Raw genomic sequence first — 18,294 nt, 5'->3', positions numbered from 1 at the left:
ATAAGTAAATAAAATCTTTATTTTAAAACAAAACAGAATATTGGTTCACACCGGTATGACAAAACCATGAGGCTTTATGTCCCAAGAGTCTCAAACGTCAGAAATTGGTTACTGATGTAAAAATGAGGGGCTGTCATTTCAGAAGTGAATGCAGGCAAACCCAAGGGCCTCCGTGCAGGTGAGTCTAACACTGCCCACCCTACTGCTACTCAACAAAGCATCAACCAGAGTGTTCCACTGGGGCACCAAGAATACAGCCTTCACTTCGGTTTCAAATGAGCCCAAATTTAGACTGTGCTCTAGAACAACGTGAAAAACTATCTTGAACTGTTTTTATAGTTCTTTAATATCTACTGGATGACTCACAGTTATGTATCATAGAGGCCAGGTACTTTTAATTCTAAAAAAGGAATATGTTTGAGTCTTGGGGGAGGCTGGCCTACTGCTAAAGCTTGATGACTGGGCAAAAAAAAAAAAAAAGGGGGGGGGGACTAGTTCACCTCTAGCTCAGGAAGAGTGATTCTAAGGACTAAAGCCTCTAAAATGTCACACTTCTCACTTATATGTGGAATGCGGTGAACAAAATTAACTGACAAACAAAACAGAAACAGAGGCCTGGACACACGGAACAAACTGACAGCTGTTGGGGCAGGGGGCTGGATGAAAGAAGGTGCAGGGATCAGCCAAAGAACATATATGCCTGACCCACAGACACTGCAACTGTGCAGTGACGGCCAGAGAGAAAAGGGGCAGCGGCTAGGTGGAGGCAGGCAAACAGGAGTGGGGAGGGAAGCAATGGGGGCATCTGTAATTGTGCCAACAATAGAAATAAAATTTAAAAATAAATTGAATAAAATGTCACACTTAACTCAAATTTGCGATTTATTTTCCAGCATAGTCTCATGAAGCTAGTCAACATTTAAACACTACTCAGTAGTGCTAATGGGTCTACCTCTTAAAAGTCTGTTTAACAAGCTATTCAAAACACCCCAGTCCCAAGTTGCCTAAAAAAATATTTTGAAAACGTTTACCAGGGCATAGTTAGGAATGAGTGTTTCCAATGGCTCTTTCCAGACTGTGGCACTCAAAACAGTTCTCTGATTGGAAGAAAAACCTCCACAATCCCCACCCCCCACCCCATGTCCACCTCCCATAAAGGGTCTGCTCACTGAGGAAGGTTTGTAAGGCTTCAAGGAATCAAGCAAGGAAGTAACAGTTGTCTGTTTCACTTTGCAAATGAGAGAAATCAACCCATTTGTAAGAGCAGCAAGAAAAACATGTTGCTGTTAGATGTTCTACAGATACATACTCAGACTACAAGATCATTCCCCAACTGCCCACAGTTGGTTTATTCTGTGAGTGCAGTCCAAATATAGTATGTCAAATACACATGCAACACCAACGCTCCCTCTGCTGAATCAAACAACCTGTAGCAAAAAGTGATTTGCAGAATAACTGTGGGCAGTACCTATAAGCCATCAAATAAACATTGGAGACTATTATACCTCCTGTTAAAGGTTCTATTACTGGCCACAAACTGTTTAACATACACTTATAACTTCAGGAAAAGCAACACGAAATGTTAAATGCAAGGCTTAAAAAACCTACCTGGCAAAAGTAAAGACTAAAGAAAAACGCAAATGATTTTTTATTTTTTCAACTGACAGTAAGAAAATGATTTACTTAAATGAAAAAATATGTCTTTTGTGTGTGCCCTGACTGGGGATCGAACCCACAACCTCAGTGCATCAGAATGCTCTAATCAACTGAGCTACCTGGCCAGAGCTGAAGAAAACATGCCTGGAATTAGCCGAATTCAGGCAAGCCTATTTCTCTTCCATTAAACCAGCCTCAAAATATGTTGATATTTTCCCCCAAGTGTCCAAGAAGTCACTCCCCTACCACCTTTCCATCAATTTGGTCTTTCCTTCTGTCTTCTCCTAGTCATTATTTCCACTTATTATTTGGCCCCTCCTCACCATTTCCTAGGTGTTTGGTGTAAGAACAGCAATACCCCCAATTCCTCCCTGCTCCTTGGCTCAGAGGATTTCCCTGCATCTGCACATAACAAGACAGGTGCACTCAGGGAAAGTTGCACATGGGGCAGGTGGGCATGGGAATGCACAGGAGATGGGCACACAGTGGGGTGGGTGCGCACACAAGGGAAAGTGTGCGGGGGATGTGGGCACACACCAGGGCAGAAAGAAGCGCATGTGCTCCCCAGGGCGTGGCAGCCAGTCCGGGCCCACAGGCCCGCTCAGAGCCCAGCCAGGACACCTGTTTTCACCGCCGTGCGTACTGACTCTGTGCCACTCAGGCCTTTCACCTGTTCATCGGAGCAGGCCTGGCACCAGCAGGATGTCCAGCCCACTTAGAATGGGAAAGCATGTGCACCACCCGTGTTTTTATGTGTTTACTTTCCAGTTGATATTAACCGTCTTCAGAATTCAATTTGGATGAAAACAACAGGACCAAGCTCTCTGTAACCCTCCATAACTCTGTTTTGTTTCGGGCTTTATTAAAGGGAAGGAAGGAAAGGAATGAGAAAAAGACAGCTCAAAGAAAGGGGAGGACACATATTTTATAGGAAAAAGTAAAAAGATGCAGGAGTTCTGGATTCAGTCACTGAAAATGAGTGAAATGCCTTTGAGACCGGACAGTCCACTTCCATTCTAGGGAGATCAGTCACCCTCGGCACACACACACAATCTCACGCACACCCTGTCCCACGCCAGGACCTGCTGATCGTCTGCCTGTGGGTCATTCCAAGGCTGGTTACGCAAACTGCTCCCTTTTCCACTGAAGTACATCAGCAAATCATTCCTTTCCCCCCTCTATTCTGCATGCTACAGATTATAAGACACATTCAAGATTTAATGACAGCTTTGTATTGGGTAGGGGAGGAGATAGTAACACGTTAAATAAACATCTGTGGTAAGATGCACGAAGATTTCAGAAAGTCACAGTATCTACAGTTACTCATTACCTCAGATACTGTTACAGATAGATACTTGGCTCATAAAAGCATTGATCAATTTTCAGACTAAGTTTTACAAACACTGGAAGTCACAGCAATGGCCCGATGAGGACAGCCACAGAAGTCTAAACTACAGGAATCCTGGGTGTAAAAATCCTACGCACTGAACACTGGGCAAAAATTTTTAAGTACATGAGACGGAAGCTCAGAATTTTTAAATCATGACTAAAATTATGGCAACTGCTACTACAAATAATTATCACTAACAGCTTTAAATAAATGGTCTTTCCCTTTTTCACATCCTCTCTATCTCTGTCACTTCACTCTGTTCATCAACAGGGCAAAACCTAATAATACATGTGCTTTTCTGCAATTGCACATGCACCCACACAAAAGACCCAACAGTCACCAAAAAAATGTTACACCACTTTAAGTTACAAACAAGGTTAGTGAAGTAAAAATGCTGAAGCACCGATGACCACAGGGCACATTCGCACAAACAGATTAAAGTGTGCATTGCTCAAGAGTGAAGTCCATTTACAACCGGCCCTGTCTGTGAGCCACGGGGGGCTGGGACCCTGCACACGAGGCACCTGCCAGGCCTGGCACAGATGTCACACTGTGCATGTGGCTCCCTGACAGCAGGCTGTTCACAGCACGAGTCCAACCTTTAGTTAGGGTTCAGAACTGCAAAAGCGAGTAACAAACACGACAACAACGGAAGCCGAGAAGCGTGGAGACCACGGCAAAGGCAGAGCAGTGCTTGACGTATGCTGAAACAGGGTGAGTGAGAATGAGCCCAGAGAGCGTCTGCCCTCACTCCCACTGACCTAAATTTCTTTTTAAAAAATGTTTCCTGGAACACTAAGAACTTTACACATGCAGTGTGTACCGAAAAGAAACAACAGAATCTTCTATAAAGGAAGTTCTTATCAGGAGCATTTAAAAGAAGTTAAAATGCAATCTTTCCTCTAAAAGGACAAGATTTTAATCATATGAGGACAGGAACAGTTAGCAAGGAAACTGAGGCTCCTCCAAACCAATGAAGTCTGAATTGTAATGCAGCATTCCTATCAAGCAGATGCAAACACAACCCAGCACACTAAAGCTGTATAATTTTCTCAGTATGACAAAAATTGCAAGTCCAAGCCTCGACAACACAGTTAAATACCTTTGGTGGATCAAAGAACAGTGAAAGGCACCTTGCAGGATGGCAGCCCTGTGATCGGATGGCTGGACAGAGGCTGCGGAGCAGGGGCAGCCTCGCAGCCAAAGGACACAGTGTTTCCAGCAGCTGCCAGTTGTCTCTTTGCAGAGAGGACACACTGTGTGTGTATTCCCTTCAGCCCTGCGAATGCTGCTGCTGCTGCTGCTGCTAAGGTGAGCAGCAAAGCTCTTCTAACAAAAACAATCAAAATTCCCAAAGGACAAAGTACGCAAGGACTCAGCTAGCAACTGGCTGGATTTTCCATAGACATGGAACCCAGCTCCCTGAACCAGCAGCTGCTCTGGGACAACTGCTCCTCTGGCTTAGAACTGAGCAGTCAAGGTCAGTGAGAAGTCTTCTTTAAAAGGCCACTGAGCACACAGTGAAGGAGTAAGTCTGTTGGAGGTTAACAGTTGGTAGTGTCCCCCAGGGCCCCAGGACAGCAACAAACCACCTCCAGGGATCTGCGAGGGACTGCTACTACTAAAAAAAGGGGGGGGGGGGGGAGGACACAACCTGTTTAAGTCGCAATGTGGCTTAACAGGTTAACAGAGAGGGAAAACAAATCACAAAAAATGACCTCGCCAGCACAACCACAGTACCACAGAGCCACAGGAGTTCAGAGCTTGGGAGTCATGGCTTCCAGTGAGGGAAACTGAGGCAAGTTTCATTAAGACTGTAGCTTCTGCACAAGCCCAGGCAAGAGGGAGCACACCTGGCTGTGGGGAGGGGCTAGCCACAGGAAAGGGGAAAGGGCAGGCGTCCTTTGGAACACCGTGAGAAGACACCCCACGTCCCCAGACCACAGGGGGCATCTGGGCTCCACCTGCAGGCCCAGGGTGTCGGCCCCAGTGCTGCCCATGGGCCGGGCGAGGAGGACAGGAGCCTGTCCCCGCTCAGAGAAAGGGTGCCACAGCCCAGCACGTCGGAGGGAGGAGGGGGAGTGCCTCTGCCTGCCCTCCCTGCTCCAGAGGGGGGTGATGGCCATGCGGATGGACGTTCTCAGCAGCATTTGTCCCCGTCATCCTTATGAATCCTCCAGAAAAACCGGGGCAGGATTAAAAAAAATCATCGGAAATCCAATGTGCTCCTAGGGAGCACTTCACCTGTCAGGAGAAATGAAGTGAATTCTGAAGTGCTAGTGAGCTTTCCAATAGCTGATTTCTTAGAAAGGAAAACAAAATGTTGAAAAATCATTAGATTGATCATAGAAAAAAGGACATAAACGAGAACACCGTCCTTTTTCATTAAAGATGACTTCCCACTGACTGAGCCTCTACATGCAAACTTCTCACTGATTCTTGTCCTTCAGTTCTTAACAAAATTAAGGCACAGAATTTATGCCATCATCATTCAATCAGGTCCCTATTTATTACAAGAGCGATTGTAAGCCACACCCATGGACAAGAAGAGAAGACGTGCTGAAACGATGGAACCACGGTCTCCTCACTCTGAAAACCTCCCTAGTCCGCCCACGCTCCAACCACAGTTCACATCTGGTGTAAGTTTGTCCTGAGGTCCCACTGTCCCCATCGGGCAACCCAGGAGGCAAGTGCTGCTTCAGTAAAAGATGCATCATCGGGCCGCATGTGTCCCCGCTCCCCCTTGAGCCTGAGTAGGGTCAAGGAGACCGCAAAGAGCAGGCGCCTCCCCATCCCAAACATTTGCCCCTCTCCTTGGAGCCTGCTGGTACAGACTCAGACAAGACGGAAAGCCCTGGTCATCGAACCCTCACCCACACAGCTCAGGGAAATGATTATCGTGCTGGGTGGGAACGCACACTATCCAAAGATCTGAACAGGAAGGACTGAGAACAATAAGATACAATTCAACGATATGTGTCAAGTCGCTTTTACATATGAAATGTTAATAATGTCTTAAGTGCAAGGCAGGAAGGGCCTGTGTGAAAAAAGAAGACAAAGGTACAAAAACAGGGGCGTTCTGGAGTTCTGTGAGCCGGAGCTCTGACAGCAGCAAGTCGTGCCCCGCACGGGTCTCGACGGTGAGGCCTGGGGTTCTGTGTTCTGCATGGGTGCCACCTCCCCGCCACCTCCCTACCAGAGCACAGTGAGGGCAAGTGTGGGTGTCTGAAGAAAGGTCCGAGGCCAGTGAGGACCTGGTCGTGGTGTTCAGATATTTCAAAGGCTCCGTGGAAAACAGCTTCTGCAGTTCCCGACACTTGGACACCAACAGGCAAAACTGGAATAAACTGAAGTTTTAGGGAAAGAAATTTCACCTTCTAAATCATGTTGGCAGAGGGACAGCAAAGAAGAGGCATTTTAAGGGACAAGGTGTTTAAAAATAAATGGTTATAGTTATATTTAGGGATTTCTTCCCTTTCAAGTTCGAGGTGTCTCTCTGGTCTGTGACTGCCACTCAACACTGAGTTCCAGCCCCAGGCCTGGGAAAGGGGTGGGGTCGCCCCACTGTACTGCTGTGCTGTTAGCTGGGGCTCCAGAGCCCAACCGACACTGCCAGTTACAAAAATGAATCCAACAACTACTTCTCTTCTCCTTTCCTGTTGCCCTGCACCATGAGAAACCTACCAGAGCTTTTTTCCATGAAAAGGAAAGCGCCATGTTCCCACCACCACACCTGTCAGCTGCGTGACTGTCATGAGCCCCTGAAGACAAATGAGGATAAGCTGGAAAGAGGAAAGCGCGCCGTTTTTTGAAAACGGAGCCAAAGTTGGACAACTTTCCATAAAAGTCTGTAATCATGGCCCAAAATACATTTGGCAAAACTGGACACCACTAATATATACATCAGGAATCAGGTGAATCCCCAAAGAGGATTTCAGTGTCACTGTTCTTCACCTGTGCTGCCGAGGTTGTGTCGCAGGCCGGCATGGTGGCACGGACCCCGCTCACTCTGCTTCCCCTTCCCCTCGGGGTGAGCACAGACCCGAGAAAGGGCCCTCAAAGTCACTGACACAGCAGCCGTGCCGGCTGGGGTATGCCCACATACCCACCTGGTACGCACCTACCTCCAGCTCAGCTCCAGGGCCGTGCAGGGGCAGCTCTGTCCCAGGGAACTGTCACTGCTCCCCTCCAACCCAGCCTGCCCCGTACTCAGAATCTCCTCCTTTCTGTGCCCTCCTAACCGGGTTGGAGCCACCAGGCACATATTCTTTGTCCCTGGTCATACCTCTCTACCCACACCCCAGGATTTGAGAGCTTAGCTGGAGGAAACATGAAAGTCATAGGAAGGTAACACAGTCCAAAAAAAACCCACACAATAAGCTTCAGAGTTAGACCAAGCCAGGTCCAGATCCCAATACTTCAACATCCACTGGCCTCCTGGCCTTCAGCAAATTAAGAGCTGATGTCACTGAGTTGGTTTATAGCCCTCTCATCTACAAAATAAAGAGAATAACCATATCAGCGGGGTGTTGGAGGGGCGTCCACATAAATGTGAGACCCCAGGCAGAGACCCTTGTTTCTAACCCACACGCAGCCCTCAATGAACAGCAGTCACCGCGCTGACACGCTGTCACAGCCGAGCCAGACCACAAAACCCCTGACCCCTCTCCTGACTTCTGTTCTGTGTCCGGTCATGGCTCCTGATACCCACTCCAATTCTGAACTTGGCCAACATCCTCTAATCTTGTCTTTAAATATGCCCAACGTTGGTCTATAAAGCAAAGCAAGGAAGAGGAAGCCAAGAGTGTTCAGATTGTGCTCAAATAGCCTCAAAAAGCTGCACTGGGGCAACTGTGGCCACGTGTCCCATGTGAGTGGCCCCATGTACCACCTGCAGGACCACCTGGCCCAGAACCCGCTGCACCTAACCACAGATGCTCACAGCCATTCACGACCTGGCAGGAGGGTCATCACAGTTCTCAGACTGGACAAATCACAGGATGACCGTGAGGTTTCTACAAGCTGGTGCCACGATCTCTGGGACCCTGATGACAGCTGCTGGGATCAGATCACCAGCTCCCCGACTCATCTGTGCTCTAGGGAAGCAACTGCTTTCTTGCGGGGCCCACAAAGAGTTGAGTGGAGTTCCACCTTCAGTTTCAGCAGATGCCGAAGCCTTGAGACGGGCACTGGCACGACGTGAACCAGGCCAACATCCGTAAGGACTTCCCTTGGCATTCTCTTGCCACCTCCCAGGGCATTTAAGAACAAACACGGTGTCTGCAGAAACTGCCAACATTCATTCTATACCCTTAAATAAGACGTCTTTTTCATAACGTCAAGAAGGCTGTAGAGTTAGCTGCATGTCCTACAGGGAGAGAGGCAGAGACACAGCGTGAACAGAAGACTAAAACCTGCATTGTAACACCCCACTGTTGGTTATTTTTTTACAATACGTATACTGGAACCAAGGAAAATTCTAAAAGTGAATGTGTATGACTGCCCTTTTCTTGCATGTTCTTTACACCTTTGCTTTTTTATGTGGAATTTTGCTGGACAAAATTAGAGATTTCCATAGATGTAGACAAATAAGCCAACCAAAATAATAAATTTCCCAAGAAAATTAAGACTATCTACTCTTATTCTCATACTCAAAGATCAGACAGTTCTAACACATGTCCTACTTCTCTGATGTTTTTATGCCAAAATCGAGATTCCCACAGGCATCCAGCACAGGTTCCATTTTTATTAACACAAGCCAACCTACCTATTTAGGTATGGGTCCTGGCTGCGGCCAGGACGGCCTCAGTGCTGAGGCGCAGAGAAGGAAGGGGAGTGGGACAGCCAGTCATCCTCTTTGCCCCATCCTCTTCAGAACAACCTTTTTTAATCCAATGAGAATAGGAAGCTCCAGGCAGTATGTCATGATCAGTGTGGAAATTTAGGCCACACAGACTGAAAATATCAGCATGTAACCAGCTTTTTATCTAGGTTATTTTGAGAGGCTGTGCCAGAAAACCAGGGACTAGGAGGCAGCGGCCTGATGATGTCTGTGTCACAGTTAGTTGGCACTTTACCCAGGGTGCGTCTGAAAATCAAGGGAATTTAAAATATATGTGCAATATGCATAAAACTCCAGGTTGCAAGAAAAAGATATGCTTTAGCACATTACTTTTGATTTGTTCCTTTAAACACACCACTGAAGCATTCTGAGGGCAGAAAAAGTTAAAAGAATATATTTTATTTTAAGAGAGTCTTAAAATTCCTTTTAAAAGTGCATTTTAACCTAGCATCACAGAATAATTAAGAACAAGTGCAGACCAACTCCTCTAACATATAGTGACGGTGCCAGGGCTTTATCTGGGGGAATCTAAGTGCAGAAGAACATTCTTCATCCCTCTGGGACACCAGACTGATTCAGGGGGTTGGGGGAAGGGACCAGCGGGAAGCTGGCCAGGAGCAGGAGAGGACTCTGACCAGAATGACTCTACTTACTCAGAGCAGGACTGAAGCTAAAAGGCCTTTCTCACCCCTTTTCTTCTGTGACTGGGGGCGGCGGGGGCGCTAGCACAATGACCCCCTTCTGAGTTCCTCTAAAGAAGGGTGGGATGCAGGCCAGGCCCTGAGTGTTGACAAATCCTGATTCAAGGCTCCAGTCACACTTAGCTCACACACAAAATGCGTGATTCACCCACTCAGGGCGGGGGCGAGGGTGTCTCTGAATGCACTCCAGGTCTGTTTTTAAACAGACCACCATTGACAGAAGCTCTGACTCAGCACCATCCCTTCTGATCACTCTTCTGGGCCAACTGTCAATGCCTGCGTGTGTCCAGCACCAAACTGACCATCATTTTACCCAAGCCAGGGATAACCACAAAACACTCATCGCTGGGAGTCATGAATATCTTAACATGACTCCCATCCTGTGTGTGGAAATTCCAGAACTGTGGTAAAGTCAGGTGACCACCCACCCTGGTTCGACAGGGACAGTTCCAGTTTACACCTATTGTTCCAGGGAAATGATCAGTAACACCCTCTTCCACTCTCAAATGTGTCTCTGTTTGGACCATAAATTATGTGGTCAGCCTATCAGTACGGAATGTCAAGCTAAGGAAACGTCATTAGGCAGGAACACCTGTCTTTTTAAACAGCAGGCCAGGACTGGGCTTTTTAACCAGCCATACAGCACAAGATGTCACGCCAGGCTTCTAAAGTTAAATCTCAGCAATGACTCTGCACCAGCCAACTGAAACGCTGTTCATTTTTCTCTCCAGCCCTTTAAGTGGTGGCATTCCTGTGCTGACAACCAGCACCCTTAGTGACCTCCCTTTGACCTTTGGCACCAAGGGAGAGTCTTCATTGTGTGGTCTTAGCACCACATACACACAAGCTGGCTGCTTCTGCTTGGCAAATAGGAAGTGGTCAGGGCCCAGTAAAATCTCCGCCCTTGGCAGACTTCGGGAAGAACGGCTAAAAGGAGTGGGGAAATGGAGAATTACTCCATGAACTAGAAAAATCATGGGTAGGAGTGTTTGTAAGTTTATACAAATACATATAAAAAGTATACACATACACAAGAAATAGAACGCTACATTTAATGATACATAATAAATATAATGTAGATACATAAAATGGAAAAAGTAAACACTGATAAAATCCTTGCAGAGGGCCAGAGGCAAGCGGTGGGGTAGCCAGGGCAGATGTCATTTCTTTGTTTGAAGTGCAATAAAGGGCCTGCAGCAATTCCAGGGAAAGCTTGACGTTTTTGTACAGATGCAAAGCGACCCCTCCTTCCTGTAGCCAAAATCCTCAGAGGCAATAAAGCAGCAATCAACCAAGAGGAAGGAGGAGGAGCGCTAGGTACCTCACCCCAGTGACAGGAGAAGCAGGCGGGAGCTCTGGGAGCAGCTCTTCCTCCCCAAGGGGCCTGGGCCCTGAGTCCCCACAGACTCCCCCCACACGAGGAGGGAAGTCAGTTAGTCCTGCAGTAGTGGCCCTCTTCCTTTCTCCCCCTCTGCTCCCTGTCAGCTACCTTCTCCAGTTTTACCTTTTAATTTCCTATTTGCTAGTAAACCACAGGCAGCAGTCAGAACCCTCGCTCTCTAAACCTCCAGGTCCCAGGCTCAGAGCTGGCAGGGACGGAGCATGCTGGGGTGGCATGTTTCGGGGCAGGCAGACACCCAGAATCAACATGCAAGTCACACAAAGGCCAGAAATGCCTGGCACTCAAAAGACCTCTGTGTTTGAAATTTTCCACAATAAAACTGTTTTTGTAAAAAGTATCCACTCATATTCCAGTTATCAAAAAAAATTAAAGGGTGACGTGTGAACTTGTGAAATATTATATAAGCCCCAGAAAACAAAATGTAAATGGGGCAGTTTATCTATAAACATTTTAAATAGATAAATATTAATTTGTTTTCAACACCCTGATGGGGGTGTCCAACCTTGCGATGTCTCTGGGCCACACTGGAAGAAGAGTTGTCAACTTGGGCCAAACATCAAATACATTGTGACATATAACCACAAAGGAATCTCATAATGTTTTAAGTAAAGTTAGGATTTTGTGTTGGGCCTCATTCACAGCCATCCTGGGCTGCGTGCAGTCCACGGGCCACAGGCTAGACCCTCCTGCAAAAGATGGCAGAATGAGTCTGTGTGCTCACTCCTGTCAGACTGGGTGCCTTCCTCTCTCGAAGCTCAGGGCAGAGCCTGCAGACGAATCTCTGCTTCGCTAAGGAGAGTGGTGGCAGAGAAATAAAGCGTAAATGGGTTGTTTGTGCTTATCGACAAATATTCTTATGAAAACTAAATTCAAGGGTCAATGTTTCAGAAGACCACTGCATTTATGAAATGAAAATATCTATCTAACACCACTCCTGTAAATATGTGTATCAAATATTCAACAGCCATGAAGATGGGACTTAAAACCCAATCTTCAAGTGGCTCTGCTTTAAAGTAGAATTAAATGCTTTGGCTATCTCTACTTAACTGGCATTAAAATGTTATTTTTGCAAGATTCGATATATCCAAATTTTAAAATCATCTTTAAAAGCTCAAATTGGAATTTTTAAGCCCTGTTTTATAAAAATTGTCATAGAATGCATTTTTAAATAAAAACTAGGATTTATGTTTGTTACTCCAAAATGCATGAACCTCCAGATGGTCTTCACAAATCAGTATTTCCAATTCAGGGAGACACCCTTTTACCGTGATGTGACATTGTGTGAACTTTTCTTTCATAAGCTGTGTTTTCCCCAGCACAGTAGGCACTCTATATACCTACATGTCCCACCCATCTCCATGAATCTCATCCACTGTGCTGAACTTGTCGTACACGGATTCATAGTATGCTGCCCAGGGGACAGGCTACCTCACCCGATAAGGAGTTTCCAATATAGTCATGTATCTTCAATGTGATAAATTTGATATGATTTAAAATGCCCAGGTAATAAATAAAAATAAAATTAAAAAAAAAATAAAACGCCCACGTAGATGTAAGTGACTTGACCTTGAGTCACACCTAACCTTGAGAAACATAGGCTCATGCAACATCATCTTGCTTCCACATCTTGCTCTAATTTGGCCCTGGTGTGTCTCTAAATTTCCATACTGTAAGAATCTAGAATCTTGAGCTCCAAAGAATGTAAAATTTATGCAAGGGACAAACAAACAAATAAGAAAGCCCACGACTACATCTTAAAAGGAAGTAAGAAACATGGAAAGGGAGAATGGAGTTCTAAGTAAAGAGTGGGAAAAACTGGAAAGTTCTAGAAAGCATTTGAATCCTGACAGCCATAAAGAGAAAATCATGGTCTCAATTCCAACTAGCAATTTTGTAGGAGTGTATCTAACTAGTGGCAGTCTGGTGAAACTTAATGGACCTCTTCTGAGAGTACTGTTTTTGAATGTCTAAGAGTATATATAGAAGCTTACACCAAAAACCCAATTATATATTTTAAAGTTATCAGAAAAATTTAACAAATTATGTGCTTCATTACGGCACATTAAGTAAAAAGGCCTAGCAATCAGTGTAGTAACTAGTGTCATTTTGAAGTAGTGATGAGCACAACTGATATTCTGAGAGACTTGCAGTAACTAACTATAATGTAATTTGAAAATACCTGCGATATCCACTGGCGCCAAGGCACAGGTGCTGCCAGAACTACTGCACTACATTCGTAATTTAAAGAAATGCTAGCCCTGGCTGGCGTCGCTCAGTGGATTGAGTGCAGGCTGCAAACCAAAGTATCGCAGGTTCGATTCCCAGTCAGGGTACATGCCTGGGTTGCAGGTCATGACCCCCAGCAACCGCACATTGATATCTCTCTCTCTCTCCCCCTTCCCTCTCTAAAAATAAATGAATAAAATCTTAAAAAAAAAAGAAATGCTGAATTTAGTTGGACAGCTGTAAAGATAGAGCTGTAATTAATTTCTTTCCCATCCAAGTTCATGGCTCTTGACTACAGACCAAAATCTCTTACTTGAGACACTTTGTTACTCATTTGGCTTTTAATCTCTACCTGTGGGAAGAATGTCTTAGAAAGTTACCTAAGGCCATGGCTGGTGTGGCTCAGTGGACTGAGCACTGGCCTGAGAATGGAGAGCCGGCCACCAGTTTGAGTCCTGGTCAGGGCACATGCCTGGTTTGGGGGGCCAGGTCCCCAGTTGGGGGGGTGGATCGATGTTTCTCTCCCGTCCTCCCCCTCTCTCTATTTCAGTAAGGAAGATGGATGAAAAAAAACTTAGAAAGGAAAAAAGAAAGTCACCTCACCCACAGCATCTTCTTTTCTCCAGGGCAAGGGTTCGGGTGGCCGCCCTGTGTGTGCCGTGTGCACCTCCGACCAACTCTGCAGAGGTGTCCTCTGCTCTGAAAACGAGGTCAAGTTGGCTGGGTACACACACAGGCAGACACAAAGGAGACCAGAGGGAGAGGCAGGAAACAGAGGGACTGAGAGCAGCTCTTCTCGGCTCCCACTCCAGCAGCCCCCCAGGGCGGGGGGGGGGCAGTGCACTGAGGCCACACCACCTCCCTGCCCGCTGAGTTGACTCAGAGACTCCCATCCACGTAGGATCAGTTCTACAGTTATGACCAGTTTTGCCCCAAAAGAGCCTTAACTAAGTAAGTCAGGCCTTGGACGTACATGCCAAACTACGTGTGTAAACTACTCACATGTGAACTCCTAAAAACCACTCACAGAGTGTGACATCAGCACAGACGGACGGCGACCAGGGTGAACTTTCCCACAGATCTGCAACATTCTCAAGGAGATCTTTCTAAAAGCTACATGTGATGCTGAACGTCAGCAGACGTATTCCTCTGCCTCACCTCCTGCAGCGGCCTTCCCTCAGCTTACCTACAGTCCTCCACCGTCGCTGCTGATTATTTGGTTGTTTTGGTAGCACCATTACTGCATTTGCAGAGCACAGCCAGGACATACAGACAGCATGTGGCTCTGTATTTATGTGACCACTACAGCAGGGCAGGGGTCACCGAGACAGATACTGCTCATTCGCTATGCGGAGACAAAACCAAACCACACCTCTGTGCCATGATGGCAGTGTTTTTGTTTTTAGCAACAAGCTGATTTCTTCTTGCTTTCTAACATTAGTCCAGGGAGGATGTTTCAGAATGAGAAATAATGCAGGAACAGCAATAAGCCAGCCCTTGAGCCTAGTCGGGTTTCAGATAAACCTATGGTCTATTAGAAAATTATTCTGATGCAACTTCCCTATCTCTGTGTGATTTCTATCTGCACTCTACCAAGTGAGAAGACAGACATAAGAACAGCTATTGGCCAAACCCAAATAATTTAAATTACCTAATTTTGACCTCAGGCTTTTCAGCTTGTGGTTTAGATTCAAAGTTGCAAAATTCAGCTAGGCAGCACTACTTCAAATGGTGCAATTTTAGAGTCTTTCAAAATACTAAAAAACTTAGATTGGCATTCCTATAGTTTTAGTCAAGAATATGAATACTTACAGTAAGCAATGAGACTTAGCCAGTTGGTTTTTCTTATTGTGGCACTATATTTTTGGCAAACTATTATAAAACATTTTGTTTCTTTTACAAGAGTATAATAATTTGCTGTGCATAACGTTTTTCCTAAGCATATAAAAAAAATCAGCTTTTTCTCTGTGGTTGTGCATATTGAAGTAGTAACAAGCCATATGTTTTATTTACTTATTTTCCTGGGCAAATCAGGCTTGGTTGGGTCTTTTGGACTTTCATTTTATTTTATTACTTTATTACTCTAGGATTTTAGTTATTTCCAATTGTCTCCAAATATCTACATGATATTTGACTTTAGGACAAGGCTGGATAGAATTTAAAAATCAGAATGCTAAGTTAGGGTCAAGTCATATTGCAATAATTTCTCATTAGTATAAATTGCTGATGTTCCATTTTCATTGCATCAGATACTAAAATTGTATATCAAGTTAAAAACTGAGAGGTATTTAAGCTGTGTTTTAATATTTTTAATGCAAATGGTTAAAAAGTAGATATATGTATACATATATATATCTTCTTTAAGAACTTCAAGTCAATTTATTTTAACTTACAGGGAAGCTTTACTGTTCCTGACTGCGTGGCACACAGCACACGCTCAGTAAATGATGAACAGATAAGTAAACAAGCATTAATGATTGTTTTAAACAGTGGTTCAACTGCAGGGTGAAGGGTTTGGCGGCTAGCTAAAGATCACCGAAAGTATATACATCCAGTTTTTAAATAAAACCAAAACTTTCTAACCACAGTATACACAAACGACTACCCTCTCTCCACTGAATGTTTTTCATTAAAAAGGAAAAACCTAAATATTATCTACGTTATAAAGTTATCACAGTATCCCTCTTTTATATGGCTAATGTGAAACTTATAAAAAAAATCTTCCATAAACATGTAACAACAGGACTCCCTGGCTCGGGCAGGAGACAGAAAACGTATCCAGGAGTACAGAGGAGTTCTGAGAGGCCCCACCCCAAGTCCCTAACACGTGCCCTGACGGCTCATCCTCCCACCGCAGTCCCCTTTCTCCAGCTTCATCTGCTTTCCATGTGGTCACCTGGGTCCCTGCTTTTCTCATTTACTTTCTCTTTCGCCTATGAAAACAGCTACCATTTGTTTTTAGTAATAAGCTCTTCCTAAAATTGTTTGTCTAATTACCAAATCACTCTACAGCTGGTGACAACACAATTGCATGAATCCAGTACTATCAACTTCCTGGTATTTCCAAACTAACCCTAAAATGCCATTAAGTACTAGTCACTGTTAGTTTTCCAAAAGTGGATTTAAATCCATGGGTGGGTGATCCTTAAGCACTCACTATGAATCCAAGATGAGAAATCATAACTAAGCAGTTTAGAAAACAATTTTATTACTGCAAGTACACAGAATAACCTAAACAAGTTACACTGCATTTCACAGATGTGCGTTTTATAACTCAAGCACTTCTGTGGAATAAAATAAAAAACATGATAGACCTGATAAGCCAACATATAAAAAACTTATGAAACAAGAGCAAGTTTCCTGGGACTCAGTGGTACCATCAGGGCAATAACCCAAAATTTTCATAGTTGAAATAAAATCACTCATTTTAGTCACTAGTAATAATACCAAGATCAAAGGGGAGATATTTAGCCATACCAATCAGAAATGACATTGTCCTTTGAAGGTAAAGGCCATGGAAATGTGGGAATGCACTCTTAAAAATACAACTTTTATACTGTCGAATAAAACTGTGTGAGAAAGAACATGGTGTAAAAGTAAAAATGGGGCCTTCCCATCTGTAAAAGAAAAAAAGAATGAAAAAGGCAGTCAATATCCATTAAGAACACAACAGAGGTGATGAACAAGAGCAGACCAGGATGTCTTAAATTTCCCTTTAATTCTGTCCTACACAAAGAACAAGAAACTTAACCCATGCACTCACCTCAAGTAACCTCATTAAAAAGTAAAAATCAAACGGTAGGAGTCAAAAATCTCACTAAGAGTGGCCCCGAGGACACTGCCTGTGGAGGTCATCTGGAGACCACCAGCAGGGTGTGCAGATCTGGGTGGGAAAGTGGGCAAGGCCTCCTGCCCTGCCCCCACGCTCTGTGCTCACACCCTGGGGACCAAGGCCGAGACCTGCTCCAGGAGAAGCACTCCAGAGAGACTTGGGTTTCCTGGTGACACTGCCCATAATAAATGGGCATGTTAACACAGGTTATTCCATATCTCAGGCTGCAGTACACATCAGTGGTTAAAATAGAAACAAAGTCACATAATAACACGAATGTAATCATTTCTACTGCAGATGGTAGCATGAACTCCTAAACCCTGGCACCACCACCAAGTCAAAGAAGCCAAATACATCAAAAAACTGCAGGCTTGCTCAGCAGGCAGTGTTCCGAATCAGAAGGAGCAGGAGAAGGTAGGCACCCACCAGCACTTCTGGTGCTGGAAGACAGTAAGTACCCAAAGCCTCATGAAAGCAAGCCATTCTGCTAGAGGATAAAATGAACAAATTTATACCATGCTGCATAAGTCACATTCTGTTGCCAGACATTCAAAATCATTGGAGAATCTCCTATTTTAAAAACAGGATGCATTATTTATTTGGGGAATCTCTACCTAGTTCCCCAATGTGGGGCCACCCTATGCAGGGGACTTCCGGGTCAATTCAAAGCGTGCCTCTTGCATTAGGCTATGATGACAACACAGAAAACTCAGTCATGAATTAAATACGTGGCACGTGCGCTCTTCACAGATGATAAGGGCCATAAAATCAGCGATAAGGTGTTTCCCTGATCTCAGGATGATATCTTGGCTGTGATGCTGTGAATGTTTGCACCCGTGAACCAGTTCTCAAAGCTACTCAGGCTTCTTTTCCACTTTACAAGCATAAGACGGTCCTGGTATCTTTTCCCAGGATCATGCCAGCAATGACTACCATGCTTTAAGGGTGTCTACTGCCAGATAAATGTGAAGAACCATCTGGCAAATCCCACCAGTTTCTTCTCTTCATGATTTGCTGTGGTTTAAATACCTTCTCCATATCACACTATCATCAGCTGATTCTGATACACAGATAAAAAGCACAGTCATCCAAAAGGACTTCGGGGATAAGAGATTTAAGTTTCTTACTACTGAGTAAGAAATGAATGTTTGGCAGTTAGGCAAAGCAAAATTACCTGTTCACCTGCAAAAAGCACACCTAGGTCACCCCCCTTGGGTGGAAACCCGCTGTGAATGGTGGGCTGCG

At 44.9% G+C, this 18,294-nt stretch overlaps 1 protein-coding gene across 9 annotated transcripts in view; it reads right to left on the bottom strand.

Moving 5' to 3' along the window:
• Positions 1 to 18,294, bottom strand: part of TRIO (trio Rho guanine nucleotide exchange factor) — a 325,844-nt gene that overhangs the window by 285,932 nt on the left and 21,618 nt on the right. The window contains exon 1 of one of the 9 annotated variants that reach the window (XM_045848131.1): positions 4,149 to 4,181. The exons of the other annotated variants lie outside the window; for them this stretch is intronic. The gene's annotated coding sequence lies outside the window, so the exon portion shown is untranslated. Of the gene's footprint in view, positions 1 to 4,148; positions 4,182 to 18,294 lie in introns of those variants that run through there. 9 annotated transcript variants of the gene reach the window in all.

The sequence above is a fragment of the Phyllostomus hastatus genome, unplaced genomic scaffold, assembly GCF_019186645.2.
Source record: "Phyllostomus hastatus isolate PE091 unplaced genomic scaffold, TTU_PhHast_1.1 phas_contig_58, whole genome shotgun sequence".
NCBI classification, from domain to species: domain Eukaryota; kingdom Metazoa; phylum Chordata; class Mammalia; order Chiroptera; family Phyllostomidae; genus Phyllostomus; species Phyllostomus hastatus.
This window is presented reverse-complemented; position numbering and strand designations above follow the sequence as displayed.